The sequence below is a fragment of the Mandrillus leucophaeus genome, unplaced genomic scaffold (genome assembly GCF_000951045.1).
Source record: "Mandrillus leucophaeus isolate KB7577 unplaced genomic scaffold, Mleu.le_1.0 Scaffold550, whole genome shotgun sequence".
NCBI classification, from domain to species: Eukaryota; Metazoa; Chordata; class Mammalia; order Primates; family Cercopithecidae; genus Mandrillus; species Mandrillus leucophaeus.
In genome coordinates, this window is record NW_012105920.1 from 398,388 (window position 1) to 413,772 (window position 15,385).

Genomic DNA, 15,385 nt, shown 5'->3' on the forward strand with positions numbered 1-15,385 from the left:
GTACATACAACAAGTTGGCTGTGGAGTCACAGTAATTTGGGGCCAGTACTCTATAAAATAGTAATAATAACTGTACTACCTCATAAGGTTGTTGTGAGACATATCTACAGCAATACAGAAGTTGCTTAGCACAATGTCAGGCACAGAGTAAGTAGTAATCAATGCTAGCTAGTATTATTCTTCCTCAACTCTTCAGACCCTCACTGCAGGGAAAGAGTTAATTTTAGCCATATTTAGCTGGAACGACTAGAAAAATTGAGCAGAAAATCTTTCCAAAAAGTTTTGACTTGGAGAAAGGAGGTTTATGGTTCTGTTCCCTGAAAGCTATGGCCTAGCAGGGGACAGTCTCTGCCCAGCAGGAGAGAAACCCTACCCTCACTGAGGCTAACTTAGCAGAATGCTGGTCTCTTAAGAACGGAGGCTGGGAGGGCCTTTTGGTCTTTGGATGGTTCAAAGCATTTCTCAAAGCTTTGCTAGTGGGGCAAGAAATACTCAGTAAAACCTGAAATAGTCCCTGCCAGGGCCGACAGCCAACAGCTGTGGGAACGGCAGCTGCTGTGACCCACGTCACTGCACCTGACCCAGGCATGGGGATCCCTGACAAGTGGTCATGAGAGTCTCACATTTTTAATCTGTCTGGAAGCCAATGAGAAGTGTAAGGAAGCCAGATTCTGATCCCAAACAGTGGCATCCAATCAATGTGCGTAAATTTCTCATCGTGATCCCTTCCTCCCTACCATGGAGTGGAGAGAAAGGGAGAATTCCCACACTTTGGCAATATGAAAGGACTATTCTGTAATCCTATTTTCAGGACAGTTTTCCTTCCTTTTAAAAATTCAGGTTGGTAACTCACGCCTGTAATCCCAGGACTTTGGGAGGCCGAGGTGGGCAGATCACGAGGTCAGGAGATCAAAACCATACTGGCTAACACTGTGAAACTCCGTCTGTACTAAAAAATACAAAAAAATTAGCTGGGCGTGGTGGTGAACGCCTGTAGTCCCAGCTACTCGGGAGGCTGAGGCAGAAGAATGGTGTGAACCCGGGAAGCAGAGCCTGCAGTGAGCTGAGATCGTACCACTGCCTGGGTGACAGAGTGAGACTCCGTCTCAAAAAAAAAAAAAAAAAAAATTCCTCCTGTAATCCCATCACTCTGGGAGGCTGAGGCGGGTGGATCATGAGGTCAGATGGCCAACCTGGCCAAGATGGAGAAACCTGTCTCTACTAAAAATACAAAAAAATTAGCTGGGCATGGTGGTGGGCGCCTGTAATCCCAGCTGAGGCAGAGAATTGCTTGAACCCAGGAAGCAGAGCTTGCAGTGAGCTGAGATCACGCCACTGCACTCCAGTCTGGGTGAAAAAGTGAGACTCCATCTCAAAAAAAAAAAAAAAAAATCATATAAATTTCTCATCAGAATTGCATTCTATACCTGGGGCCCTCTGAATACTGCTTTGAATGTTGAACATCATTTGAGGTGAAATAATGATGCTAACTCACATTTATTAAGCACTTACAATATATCTTGCACCCCTGCAGGCACTTTATATCTATTTAATTTAATCTTATAAAGCTTATCTCTAATACCAAGGTTACATACTAGTGAGTGCCAAAGGTGGAATCCAACTCACCTTTTTCTTTTCTTTTTTTTTTTTTTTTGCTATGGTCTCACTCTGCCACCCAGGCTGGAGTGCAGTGGTACGAGTTTGGGTCACTGCAACATTCACCTCCTGGGTTCAAGCGACTCTCTTGCCTCAGCCTCCCAAGTAGCTGGGATTACAGGTGTGTGCCACCAGGCCCAGCTAATTTTTGTATTTTTAGTAGAGATGAGGTTTCACCATGTTGGCCAGGCTGGTCTTGAACTACTGACCTCAAGGGATCCTCCTTCCTCAGCCTCTCAAAATTCTGGGATTACAGGTATGAGCCACCGTGCCTGGCCTAACTCACCTTTTTCTTTATAGAAAGCTGCCTGGTTTTTGAAGGAAGTCTTGAAATACTTTTTTTCTCTTAAAAGCATTTTATAAAGTCTTTTGATTATAAAAATAATGTATGCTTAGAAATTTTGGAAAATGCAAAATGTGTAAATAAGTAGTAATTCTACTACTCCACACATAACTGCTGTTAGTATTTTAAATTTTCCTAAGGTATTTTTCTGCACATATATTGATAATATTTCTTTTTTCTCCAAATTGTTATCTTAAAACTTTTAGACTTTCCAAAGATTTTTTAAACTTCTTTGAAATACCAGAAAGCCCATCTAACCCAGTGAAGCAAGTATGGACTTTTGAAGTTCAAACATAGTTTGGAAAATTAACCACACGGTTTCCAAGAGGAAATTAAAATTGGCAAAATGCCCTTTTCCACCCTGATAAGGGCGTTAAATGCCTGACCATTTGTTTTGCTGGCAGCAGGACCACTTTTTAGTGGCAACCAATGACTATTAGTGCCAATAAAAGTTCTTAAACCTCTTACAGCATTAATCATGCTCCAGATGTTACAAAAGTTGAGTGACTGAAAATGTACATACATTAAAGTCTTCAGTTGCTGCCTCAAGGTCAGGGGGATTTCAGCTTCATTCTCTTAATTCAGAGTTAAGCCAGACCCCATCAGTGAGATTTCAGCCCCATTATACACCACAGAGGCTTCATTTTGCATATATTTCAGTATTTTCTATTTTCCTTTGGCCACTCTCATAGCGTATGTGTTCCTTTAAAACATCTCCTATTTGATGAATAGTCCTTCCTAGGGCCCTTTTGTAGGCATGAGAGATTATACTCTGTTTGGATTCTATCTTTGCCCCTGAGATACCAACCAGTAGCATTCTTCCCACTTTGTCTGATCAAATGGAATTATTTTTAGAAGAAGCTGCTGTGTCTGAAAGACAGCTTATAATCTTAAAAAAGCCCTTTACATTACAGACATATGGGCTTCCTGACAGTGTGTGTCTAGAATTGCAATGTTTTCTCTGCCCGGAGGACTACCTTTGAATTCACCCTTTCTGCTTGTATGTGTCTGTAAAAATAAATGAATTGCTTTGGCACTGAATATAGTAACTGTAGCGTGCATCATTTCTGACAACTACTTCCTGAACTTCTTTCCTGAATGTTGTACGAACTGTGAAACCCCATCTCTACTAAAAAGTACAAAAAATTAGCCGGGCGTGGTGGTGAACGCCTGTAGTCCCACTTACTCGGGAGGCTAAGGCAGGAGAATGGCGTGAACCCGGAAAGTGGAGCCTGCAGTGAGCTGAGATCGCACCACTGCACTCCAGCCTGGGTGACAGAGCTGCGGATTGGTTCTCCACAGAGCTCCTGGCACAGAGGAAAATGGACATCAGGTAGCGGTAGCAGGCTGGCGACCATAGCTTTTACACATTGCTTCACACAACCCTGTCCAGGAGTTTTACACACTCACTAAACAAACAGAAGGCACCATCCAATTCACTGGAGCTCTGCTGGATAAATATGGAAAGAATGTGGGAGATATGTCATGAACCACAATGGTTTTGTGTTCTGTGTAATTTGAAGATGAGATTCCTTTGCTGTGTGTCACCTCCCATATTACCACTGTCGCCCAACATTTCGTAACCATCAACTCTTTGCCAGTGCCCACATGCAAAGATGGGTTTGTATTAAAAAATAAATGAGAACAGCACATTCTGATGTGGTGTAGTATATCAGCATTTTCCACGAAGGCTCGTCGCCGGCCTTCCCCTTTTAGGAAACAAAGGACCCATGACAGAGCCTGCTTATCCCATTACAGCTCCTGGTGAGAAGGGCGAAGCGATGTCAGAAATAATAGAAAAGTCTTTTTCTTTGAAATATCTAGATGTTCAAAGATGGGAATGGCCACAGCAGGGAGAAGACTGCTATGCAAGTTGATCTGATTTTGTGGACCATCCATTTCCAATTGGGAAGCTCACTTACTTTCAACTTGAAGCATCAGAAAACCAGACTTACAGCAGCTTCAGCCTATAGGGGTTTATTTTTCTCATGTAACAAGAAGAACAGAAGTGGACAGTCCAGGCCTAATCCTCAAGGACTCAGTTTCTTTCTGTCCCATCAACCTTACCATGTTGGATTTTCATCTTTGTGCTTGTTGCCTTATGGTGGTAAGATGGCTGCAGCACCTCTGGGACTCACGATTGATTTTTAAGGTAGGAAGAAGGGGACAGAACTGTATTAGTCAGACGGCCTCCTTTCATCTGGAAAGCAAAAGGTTTCCCTGAATCCTCAGCAGATTTCTGCTGTCTTCCCATTGGCCAGAACTGTGTCACATGGTCATTTTTAATAGGGCTAAAAATGAGTTTTTCCTGGGAATATTACTGCTTGAACTAAATTGTGGTTCTGTTAGTGCAAAAGAAGAGGAGTGGGTGGAGTTTGGTCACATACCTCACACAGCCACTCTTCTTAAGATGTTACTTAGAGGAAGCATAGCGACCTCTTTGGAGACGTAAGTGACTGTCTACATCATGTGTTTGTAGAGCCATGGGAATCACAAATAACTCTTTCGATAGGATAGCAGTCCCAAACTTTTTGTTCATATGTGAAAATCTCTGTAATGAATTGTTAGTTCCCTGTTACAATTATTATGAAAATCTGTTGTGTTTAAATTACTGGGAAAGTGTAAGTGTGACTTTTAAAAGGCAAATCTGACCATTTTGCCCAGCCCCAGCTTAAAACCCTTCAGGAGATTTCCATGGCTCTTGACATAAAATGCACCGTCCTTGGCATGGGCTCTAGAGACCTGCAGGACACTATTTCAGCAGCCTCCTGTGTGTCTCTCTGCTCCAGGGCTCTCTCTCTGTCCCTCCTTCTCCCTAGAACCCTCTTTCCCCATTTGGGGCCTTGCAGCCCCTGCTCAATCTTCAGCTCTAAGATGAAGGATTCCTTAGAGAAGCATTCCCTTACCCATCAGCTTAGCTTTGGGGACCCCAATAGGAGCGCTGAGTGTTCTGATCTTCTCCTTAGCATTAATTTTTACTTTTTATTTATTTGATTTTATTTTTGAGATGGAGTTTCGCTTTTGTTGCCCAGGCTGGAGTGCAGTGGCACGATCTCGGCTCACTGCAGCCTCTGCCTCCTGGGTTCAAGCAATTCTCTACCTCAGCCTCCCCAGTAGCTGGGATTACAGGCGCCCACCACCACGCCCAGCTAATTTTTTTGTATTTTTAGTAGAGATGGGGTTTCACCATGTTGGCCAGGCTGGTCTTGAACTCCTGACGTCGGGTGATCCACCTCCCTTGGCCTCCCAAAGTGCTGGGATTACAGGGGTGAGCCACCACTCCCAGTGGTATTTATTTTTATAATTAATTATAAAAATTAATTAATTTTCAGTTAATTGTTTCAACTCTGCTTTTCCTGCTAGAATGTTAACTTCATAAAGGTCCCCTTGTTCTTTTTTCCTACTTGATTTGTAGCACCTAGTTGGGTGCCCGCTATGTAGTAAGCACTTAAAAAATGTATATTGAATGAATGAAATGAAATTTTAAAAGTATGAAGCTGCTTTGTTGATACCACATATTGGTGCCCATCAAAATACTATCCTTGAACTGGTGTTGGCCTGCAAACTGTTCACTATTCATGTGGAACAAGATAAGTACAGAAATTGAAAGGATTTAGAAACTCATAACAATTATCAAATTGTTTGTATGCAATGATTAGGACATTTTTTTTCTTTTTTGAGACAGGGTCCTGCTCTGTCACCCAGGCTGGGGTGCAGTGGCATGATCAAAGCTCACTGCAACCTTGAATTCCTGGGCTCAAGTGATCCTCTTGCCTCAGCCTTCTGAATAGCAGCTGGGACTATAGGTGTGAGCCACCACACCCAGCTAATTCTTTTTTCTTTTTTTTAAGAGATGGGGGTCTCATGTTTCCCAGGCTAGTCTTGAACTCCTGGGCTAAAGGGATCCTCCCATCTCAGCCTCCCAAAATGCTGGATTTACAAGTGTAAGCCTTTGTGCCTAGCCAAAAAAAATTTTTTTTTTTAGATGGAGTTTTGCCCTTGTTGCCCAGGCTGGAGTGCAATAGCACGATCCGAGCTCACTGCAATCTCCACCTCCCGGGTTCAAGCAATTCTCCTGCCTCAGCCTCCTGAGTAGCTGGGATTACAGACGCCTGCCACAGCACCCAGATAATTTTTGTATTTTAGTAGAGATGGAGTTTCACCATGTTGGCCAGGCTGGTCTTGGACTCCTGACCTCAGGTGATTTACCCACTTAGGCCTCTCAAAGTGCTGGGATTACAGGCATGAACCACCGTGCCCGGCCCCCAGAAATTTTTAAAAATAAAATCAAATTGGCTGGGCGCGGTGGCTCATACCTGTAATCCCAGCACTTTGGGAGGCCAAGGTGGGCGGATCACAAGGTCAGGAGATTGAGACCATCCTGACTAACACGGTGAAACCCCATCTCTACTAAAAACACAAAAAATTAGCAGGGCATGGTGGCGGGCACCTGTGGTCCCAGTTACTCGGGAGGCTGAGGCAGGAGAATGGTGTGAACCCGGGAGGTGGAGCCTGCAGTGAGCCGAGATCAGGCCACTGCACTCCAGTCTGGGTCACAGAGTGAGATTCTGTCTCAAAAAAAAAAAAAAAAAAAATCAAATCAGTCCTTCGCACAGTTTGAGAAACACTGCTATGGGTTAGATACCACAAACTATCATTACACTAATAGAATGTAAACATTTCTGAAGCTTCAGGAGCTCAGAAGCCACTGTCAGTAGCATGGGAAGCCGGCAGGTCAATGAGAACTTCCTGCAAGAGGGAAGCCGTATAACTGCCCACCCTGCCCCCACTTCCTGAGTGGAATCCTAACTCCCTAACTTCCCAGCAAGTTATTTAACCCAGCTGCCTCAGTTTCCTCACGTGTAAGTGGGGATTATAAAAGAACCTTCTTCACAGTGTTATTTTGAAAGATTACGTGGGGGCAACTATATGCAAAGCATTTAGTGCAGAATCTGTCTCCAGTATACACTAGCTAAGCGTCTGCTATTATTATTACTTGCAAATCATTTTGCAAAAAATAAAAGAGGATCTTTTTTAAAAAAAAACATAGTTTTGATTAAAATAACACCTCAAATATAACAGCACACTGAACAGAGATGGTATCAAGCCTACACTGAGAGCAAAGTGCCTACTGGGAGGATATGCGGTTGTGTGTGCCCGAGGCCTGGCTCTGACCTCATATCAAGGAAAATATTTGCATGGCAGAGCTGCTATATTCATGCATGATTCTTTTTTCCTTTTCTTTTCTTTCTTTTTTTTTTTTTTTTTTTTGAGGTGGAATTTCGCTTTTGTTGCCCAGGCTGGAGTGCAATGGCACGACCTTGGCTGACTGCAACCTCCGCCTCCCAGATTCAAGTGAGTCTCCTGTCTTAGCCTCTGGAGTAGCTGGGATTACAGGCACGCACCACCATGCCCGGCTAATTTTTTGTATTTTCAGTAGAGACGGGGTTTCATCTTGTTGGCCAGACTGATTTCGAACTCCTGACCTCCGGTGATCCACCCTCCTTGGCCTCCCAAAGTGCTGGGATTACAGGCATAAGCCACCGAGCCCAGCCTCATGCATGATTCTTATAGGGGAAAACTTGCAAACTGAACAGAGAGAGGGATGACTCTTCTTTTGGTTTTTCGTTACTATTATATTCTTTTCTAACTCAGGAAATGGCTGAAATTCTATCATTAAGACTGCAGGCCCTGTGCAGTGGCTCACACCATCTCAGCACTTTTGGGAGGCCGAGGCAGGCGGATCACCTGAGGTCAGGAGTTGGAAACCAGCCAGGCCAACATGGTGGTCTCTACTGAAAATACAAAATTAGCTGGGCATGGTGGCGCATGCCTGTAATCCCAGCTACTTGGGAGGCTGAGGCAGGAGAATCGCTTGAACCTGGGAGGCAGAGGTTGCAGTGAGCCAGGATCACTCCGCTACACTCCAGCCTGGGCAACAAGAGCGAAACTCCATCTCAAAAAAAAAAAAAAAAAACTGCATCTTCTTAGTTGAAGTCTTTAATGTAAAATGCAAGTACAACGTAAATAGGTTACATTTTTAGTCCTTCTCAGTCATTTACATTTTAATGTGAAGAAAATCTCTGAAGGAATCTTAGATGGTAGAGGCCTTGCCCCTGTCTTACTGTAACCTGGCACTTGCTTCCCAACTCCACTCCCACTCCCTAAAATCCCACCCATCATAGAGTTTATCTTAGCTTGTACCTTAAGCTTCAAGATTTCTTTGCATGTTCCAGCCTGGCTGTTCTCTCTCTTCCCTGATGGGAAGCACAGTCTGTGCCACATAACTTGGCCTAATATTCTGCCATCCACTGTTCAGTAGAGTTCCGTGTGTGTGTCTTAGTCACACCTCTGAGTTCAGAGGCCACTTTTTGATAACTCTTCCTTCCCCACCACCGGGCTGCACACAGAACAGGTACTCAATAAACCGTTGTTGGACGATGGGGAAGGTGAGGCAGAAACTTGGGGCATATGTGTCAGTAGAGAGTAGGGGCAAGCCTCGAACATGAGCTGGACTAAGTAATTTGTGACCTTAAAGAAAGCGTGTTCAATATAGATGGGAAGGAGAGGGAGCCGGGAGGAAAGAGCGAGAGGGTGAAAACAATGGAGGCAGAAAGTATAGTGGAAAATCCTTTTTAAAATAATTTGTTGGCCAGGCGCAGTGGCTCACACCTGTAATCCCAGCACCTGGGGAGGCGAGGGTGGGCGGATCGCTCAAACCCAGGAGTTTAAGACCAGACTGGGCAACATAGTGAAACCCTGTCTCTACAAAAAATACAAAAATTATTCAGGCATGGTGGCACATGCCTGTGGTCCCAGCTACTTGGGAGGCTGAAGCAGGAGGATCACTTGGGCCCAGGAGGTAGGGATTGCAGTGAGCTTTGATCGCACTGCTGCACTCCAGCCTGGGTGGCAGGAGTGAGACCCTGTATCAAAAGAAAAAGTCACGATGTTTTCAAGACAAGAAACTTCATTCAGTTTGTGTATCTGTAGAAAGGAAGGAGACCACAGAGAGGATGCTGTTAAACGGGAAGACAAGGGGACAATGGGTTCATGATGATTCCTAAGAGGCATAGAACCAAGGGCTCTCATAGAAGGGCTAACCTTGGCTGGAAGGAGGAACCCCTCCTCTTCTGACACAGAAAGGAAGGCAAGGTGGGTAAGTGATGATACATTGATGCTAAGGGGTGAAGAAGAAATGAATGAGGGAGGGAGTTGGTAGACTTGACCTCAGAAAATACAGAATCCACGTTCTGTTCCAAAGGAAGGTCACCCCACCTCTTTTCTCCTCCACCCCCTGGCTCAGAGTTTGAGGCTTGGCAGTGGAAAGAATGTGTGGGTCAGTGTTGAGCTGTCAGAAAAGAGGTGCTTAAAAAGCTTACGCGGTAACCTCTGAGGACCAGGTTTCTACTGGCTGCATGGATATGTAGAAGAACCAGTGGCCCATTCATTCACCCAGCAATCATGTGTCCTCCATTCATTCACCGAGCAATCATGTGTCCTCCGTTCATTCAACAACAATCACGTGTCCTCCGTTCATTCACCCAGCAATCACGTGTCCTCCGTTCATTCACCAACAATCACGTGTCCTCCATTCATTCACCCAACAATCACGTGTCCTCCGTTCATTCACCCAACAATCACGTGTCCTCTGTTCATTCACCCAGCAATCACATGTCCATTTATTCACTCAACAATCATGTGTCCTCCATTTATTCACTCAACAATCACGTGTCCTCCATTTATTCACCCAACAATCATGTGTCCTCCATTTATTCACCCCACAATCACCTGTCCTCCATTCATTCACCCCACAATCACATGTCCTCCATTCATTCACCCAACAATCCCATGTCCTCCATTTATTCACCCCACAATCACCTGTCCTCCATTTATTCACCCCGCAATCACATGTCCTCCATTTATTCACCCAACAATCACATGTCCTCTGTTTATTCACCCAGCAATCACATGTCCTCCATTCATTCACCCAGCAGTCACATGTCCAGCACCTACCTCGAGCCAGGTGCTACTTAGAGCCTTGTTCAGCAGTGAACAAAAGAGGCTGAGTCCCTTCATCAAGGAGTTTGTAGACTAGATGAGAAGACTAGATGAGAAGACTAATTGTAGACTAAATGAGAAGACAGGCAAACAGGCAGTTGGAGCACAGTATGGGGAATGTTACAGTAGGGTAAGTAAGGGGAGCTGTCGGGGGGATGGCCCCAGTGGTAACAAAAACTTAAGGCTGCAAAGATTAATCTATTTAGAGTGAGTGGCAGAATCAAAGGCCCAAAGACAACAAGGAGCCTGGCTTTTTGGAAAGTAAAAGTGGAGCTGTGTGGCTGGAGCGAAGGGAGGTGACGAAGAAAAGACCTGAGGTTGGAGAGGTAAGTAAGGGCCGATCACAGGGAGCAGAGCCTGCCCCTCCAGTCTCACCCAACCTGCCTAGATTCTGTGTTTTATCCTGGAGAAGGGAGGGAGTTGGAAACAAGGAGGCCAGTTACAAGAGAGTAGTGACTGTGTAAGTGAAAAGAAACAAATGGAGTTGAGAGATTTATAGGCGGGATAATGGACAGGCCTTGTTAATTGATTGGATAAAGAAGAAGTAAAGGGAGACTCTCAAGTTTCTAGCGTGGGCAACTGGGTCAAGGGAGATGCCGTTCACTGAAATAGGAAACAGGAGGAAGGACTAGTTTATGGGGGAAGATGAAGAGCTTATTTTGAGCATGTGGATGTTGAGGGGCCTGTGGGGAATGTAAATGGGGAATGGCAGCAGACAGCTGGATTTATGTGTCTGGAGCCTGGGAGAGAGGTCTGGACTAGCGGCACTGGATGATTGATTTCCAGCTTTAGATGATAATGGAAGCCTCAGAATCATTGGGATGAACCAGAGGAGAGGGAAGAGTAAGAAGAGAACAAAATGAGGGCTAGACTAGGAGAGAATACAGCCACTTACGGATGAGCAGAAGCTGAAGAACTCACAAAGGGAGAGAAGCCCACACAGGACACTGGGAGGAGGGACTGGGAAAGTAGGAGTGAAAGGAGTTAAAGAGCAGGATGTCCTGAAGTCAAGGGATGAAAAGCACATCAAAGGAGGAACAATAAGCAACTTGGGAAGCTACTGAGAGGTCAAGGAAGAAAAGACTCAAGGCAGTCACTGGATCAAGCCACAGGAAGGTTTTAGTGACCTTGCTAAGTCTGACTCCAACAAGTGCTGGGTGGATGCAGAAAGGAACGGAGGAAAACAGCGTCACAGAGGCCATGAATGCGAGCTACTCTTCAAAGATTGCAGTTGAGAAAGAATGACAGATGGAGGGGCAGGTGAGGTCAAGGAAAGTTCTTAATTACATTGTCATTTTAAAAAATTGAAGTAAATTGTATTTGTTTATATGGTGATGGGTAGGAGGCTGTAGAAGAAAGGCTGAAGGAACAGGGAGAGTGAATAACTGATAGAAGCGGAGTTTCTGAAAAGGCAAGACACCATGGAAGGCACTGGCCTTGGACAGAAATGATAAGAATAGTAACAGCAATATTAATAATTAAAGAAAGTTTCTCGTGCCAGGCACCATGCACCTTTTCCATTATGTCTTTTTGTTTGTTTGTTTGTTTGTTGGTTTGAGACAAGGTCCTGCTCAGTTGTCCAGGTTGGAGTGCAGTGGTACAATCACGGCTCACTGCAGCCTCGACCTCCTGGGCTCAAGCGGACGTCCTCCCACCTTAGTCTCCCAAGTAGCGGAGACCACAGATGTGTGCCACCATGCCCAGCTAATTTTTAAAATTTCTTTTAAAGATGAAGTCTCACCATGTTACCCAGGATGGTCTCAGACTCCTGGGTTCAAGCAATCCTTCCGCCTCAACTTCCCAAAGTGCTGGGATTACATGCATGAGCCACTGCATTTGGCTCTATCATCTCATTTAATGACCACAACCACCCTAGAGAGTAGGTACTATTCTTCTCATTTAAAAGTGGGGACCATCCTTGGCCAGGCGCAGTGACTCCCGTCTGTAATCCCAGCACTTTGGGAGGCCGAGGCGGGCGGATCACAAGGTCAGGAGATCGAGACCATCCTGACTAACATGGTGAAACCTGTCTCTACTAAAAACACAAAAAAATTAGCCAGGCGTGGTAGCAGGCGCCTGTAGTCCCAGCTAGTTGGGAAGCTGAGGCAGGAGAATGGCATGAACCCAGGAGGCAGAGCTTGCAGTGAGCCGAGATCGCGCCACTGCACTCCAGCCTGGGAGACAGAGCGAGACTCCATCTCAAAAAAATAAAAAAAGTGGGGACCATGCCAGCACTTTGGGAGGCCGAGGCGGGCAGATTATGAGGTCAGGAGATCAAGACCATCCTGACCCACATGGTGAAACCCCGTCTCCACTAAAATATAAAAAATTAGCTGGGCATGGTGGTACATGCCTGTAGTCCCAGCTACTTGGGAGGCTGAGGCAGAAGAATTGCTTGAACCTGGGAGGCAGAGGTTGCAGTGAGCCGAGATCGTGCCACTGCACTCTATTCTGGAGACAGAGTGAGACTCCATCTCAAAAAAAAAAAAAAAAAAAAAGGTGGGGGCAATCTTTAACTGAAGCCCTCACAATTGCTCCATGTCACAGAGCTAATAAATGATGCAGCTGGGGCTCGTTCCATCCTTAACAGAGGAATAAAGGGGAAGATGGACTCAGGTGCAGTAACGTTGCAGGTTTGGTGACTGTGGGCATTGTCCTCTGATTACCTCTATCTCCTTTGAAGTAGAAGGTGGTGGTGGTGGTGGTGGGAGGGGTCAGTGGGAGGGAGAGGTTACCCAATCACCTGTAGTGAATGCTGTGACAGATGAGCAGCTGTGAGGGCCATATCTCCAGCAGCTCCTGCAGCCAGCAGGCAGAAGCAGGAGGAGTCGGTGACACAGGACTGGGACTGGTTCTCACTTGTCTCTCCCTGTTTTTAACCTTCCAAACCTGAGGGAGGGCCTGCCTTGGAGGTGTACTAACTGGAGTGCCAATTTAGTTCCAGAAAGGAAGAGGAATCTCTGGTTACCTGCCAATGTTAATACATGTCAGAACAATAGTCCTGCTTGGGTCCTGGAAAACTGTGGTACAACACCCATGTCATTATCGTCCTTATAATTTTTCACAGGCTTTGTAGCAACTTTGTAATTTGTGCAGAATTTCATTGACATACCAAATCTCAATAGCACAATACTTTTTAGCTCTGAAATGTTTCATTCATTCCATCTTTCATTTATTCATTGCACAAATCTTTATTGAGAGTCAGGCAGTAGTGGCCAATACATCCAATGTTCCTGTCCTCACAAACGAACAAAACACACCTATTTTAACTAGTCTAGATGTGCGTCCCATGAGGTCATGGGCTTTGATTATTTTATTCACCGCTTCATTCTGAGTGCCTGAAACAGTGCTTGGCATGTAAGGGATGCTCAATAAATGTTCGTTTGCAAAGGTGCATTTATCATGAAACTAAACAGAGTTTAAGCTTCATGGCCCCTCAACTGCACTGTCCTCTTTCATGGCTCTGGGAGGGGACTACTGTGTGCTCTCATGGTAATCTGTTTTTATAAAAATTTCAAAGTTAAGATAAGTTAACTAGTTCTCTGTCTCTACCCTAACTTCCCCTCCACCACTTTCTGCTGATGTCAATGACATTGGAGAGGCCATGGGCATCCTGGAGATCCAGCTAAGAGGAAGTTGCATTGGGACTACATTTAGTATGGGATGTTGGAGACATATTTATGGGATGTGGGAGACATATATGGTATGCTGTCACTTAAGTAGATATGAAGTTATTGCTAGCTATATCAGTACAGGGATGACATCCAGGAATACTCCTTTACTCACTGTAAAGACCCACGTGGCATATCATAAAGGTACAGGGTCAGATGTGATGTCACAAAATGAGCCTGTCCTGGGCTCCTGGCACTAGAAGTTTGGGAGTGGTAGAGAAACAAGAGCTTTTTTAAAAGAAGGCCTCCAAAATTGTCCAAGCTTCAAGCCCCTCAAAATGTGAATCTGCCCTTGACTAGATATGGATAAATCTAAATCAGCTCATACTTTATTTTCTCTCACATTTACACACTACAGAGCCTAATAATGTGTCAAATCCTTCCAGTGAATGGTATGGCTTCCTAAATGACACACTTGTGAGAACAGCTGGACCTACCTGTCTAAAGGACAGCTAGCTTCCAGCCAGATTTTCAGAGCTGATCTATCAAAATCTAATTCCTTTTACAGAATAACTAAATAAATATTTTCACTGGCAAATTATTCACACCAAATGCTGTACAAGCAAAATCATTATACCTTAGCTAATGACTGTATTATATTAGTAGATTTCTAGTGGTGTTCATTCATTCATTCACTCATTTGATAAATACACGAAGTCCTTACTACAAGTCAGGTATTGGGGGTAATACATTAACTAAGACACAGTCCCCTTCTTCAAAGAGTCTAGAGGGGGAGTGAGACATTTAAACAGGCGATGACAATCCATGATTCACATTAAGATTGGGGGTGATGATGAGCACAGCATTTTCGAAGCACTTGGGTGGAGCTCCCACCTCGGCAAGGCAAGTCAGGGAATGCTTCTTGGAAAAGCTGAGTCAACCTCTTGGCAGGGATGCTGGAGCACTGGGTGGGAGGGTGAACTGGATCAAAAGTTCCCAAACCTGGCTGAGCATCAGAATCACCTGGGGGAGCTTTGAGAGTCCCAGGCCTGTCCCCAACCTACTGACTCAGAATTTCACTGGGGTGAATTTCAGGAATCTGTCTCTAAAAAAATAAAAGCATGCCTGGTGGGTTTTTGATCCACCAAATTTGGTGAAGTGAATGACTTGTGATTTTGGGGAGAGGGCCCAAGGCAGGAAGGGGTAGATTAAAAAAGCCCACAGGGGGCTGCAGAATGCCCTATGGAAGAGGCAGAGTAAGGAGGGGCTAAGGCACAGGTGGGCAGAGGAGACCTTCCAGGCAAGGGGAGCAAGAACCTTCTAGATGGGCTGTTTGAAGGAGGTCAGGCCTTTTTAGAACAGTCACTCAGCATGACTGGCAGCTCACAGGGCCACTGGCTAACTCGGGTTCTAAAAATCATTTAGCAACCTCATAGAGACCACAGAGCTGGCTGTGTTTCACATCGGGGAAAGGGGCAGGAATGCCTGCACTGTATGGCAGGAAGGAAAAGGTTCAGGATGCCCCTGTGACCTTGCAGGGACTTTGGTCCCCTGAAAGCTTTGCACTAGTCCAACTTCCAATGCTCTGATTTAAGAGACCTCCTTGTGTCATTTGCCTTTTCTTTCTTTCTTTCTTTATTTTTTTTTTTTTTTTGAGATGGTCTTGCACTGTTGCCCAGGCTGTAGAGCAGGGTGTGATCACAGTTCACTGCAG

The 15,385-nt window shown here is 45.0% G+C and overlaps 1 long non-coding RNA gene across 1 annotated transcript in view; it reads left to right on the forward strand.

Annotated features, from left to right (window-relative positions):
* Positions 1–3,648: 3,648 nt before the first annotated feature.
* The window catches only part of LOC105552328, a 59,642-nt gene continuing 47,905 nt past the window's right edge, over positions 3,649–15,385 (forward strand). The window contains exon 1 of the long non-coding RNA XR_001007990.1: positions 3,649–4,151. This is a non-coding gene — a long non-coding RNA (uncharacterized LOC105552328). The remainder of the gene's footprint in view (positions 4,152–15,385) is intronic.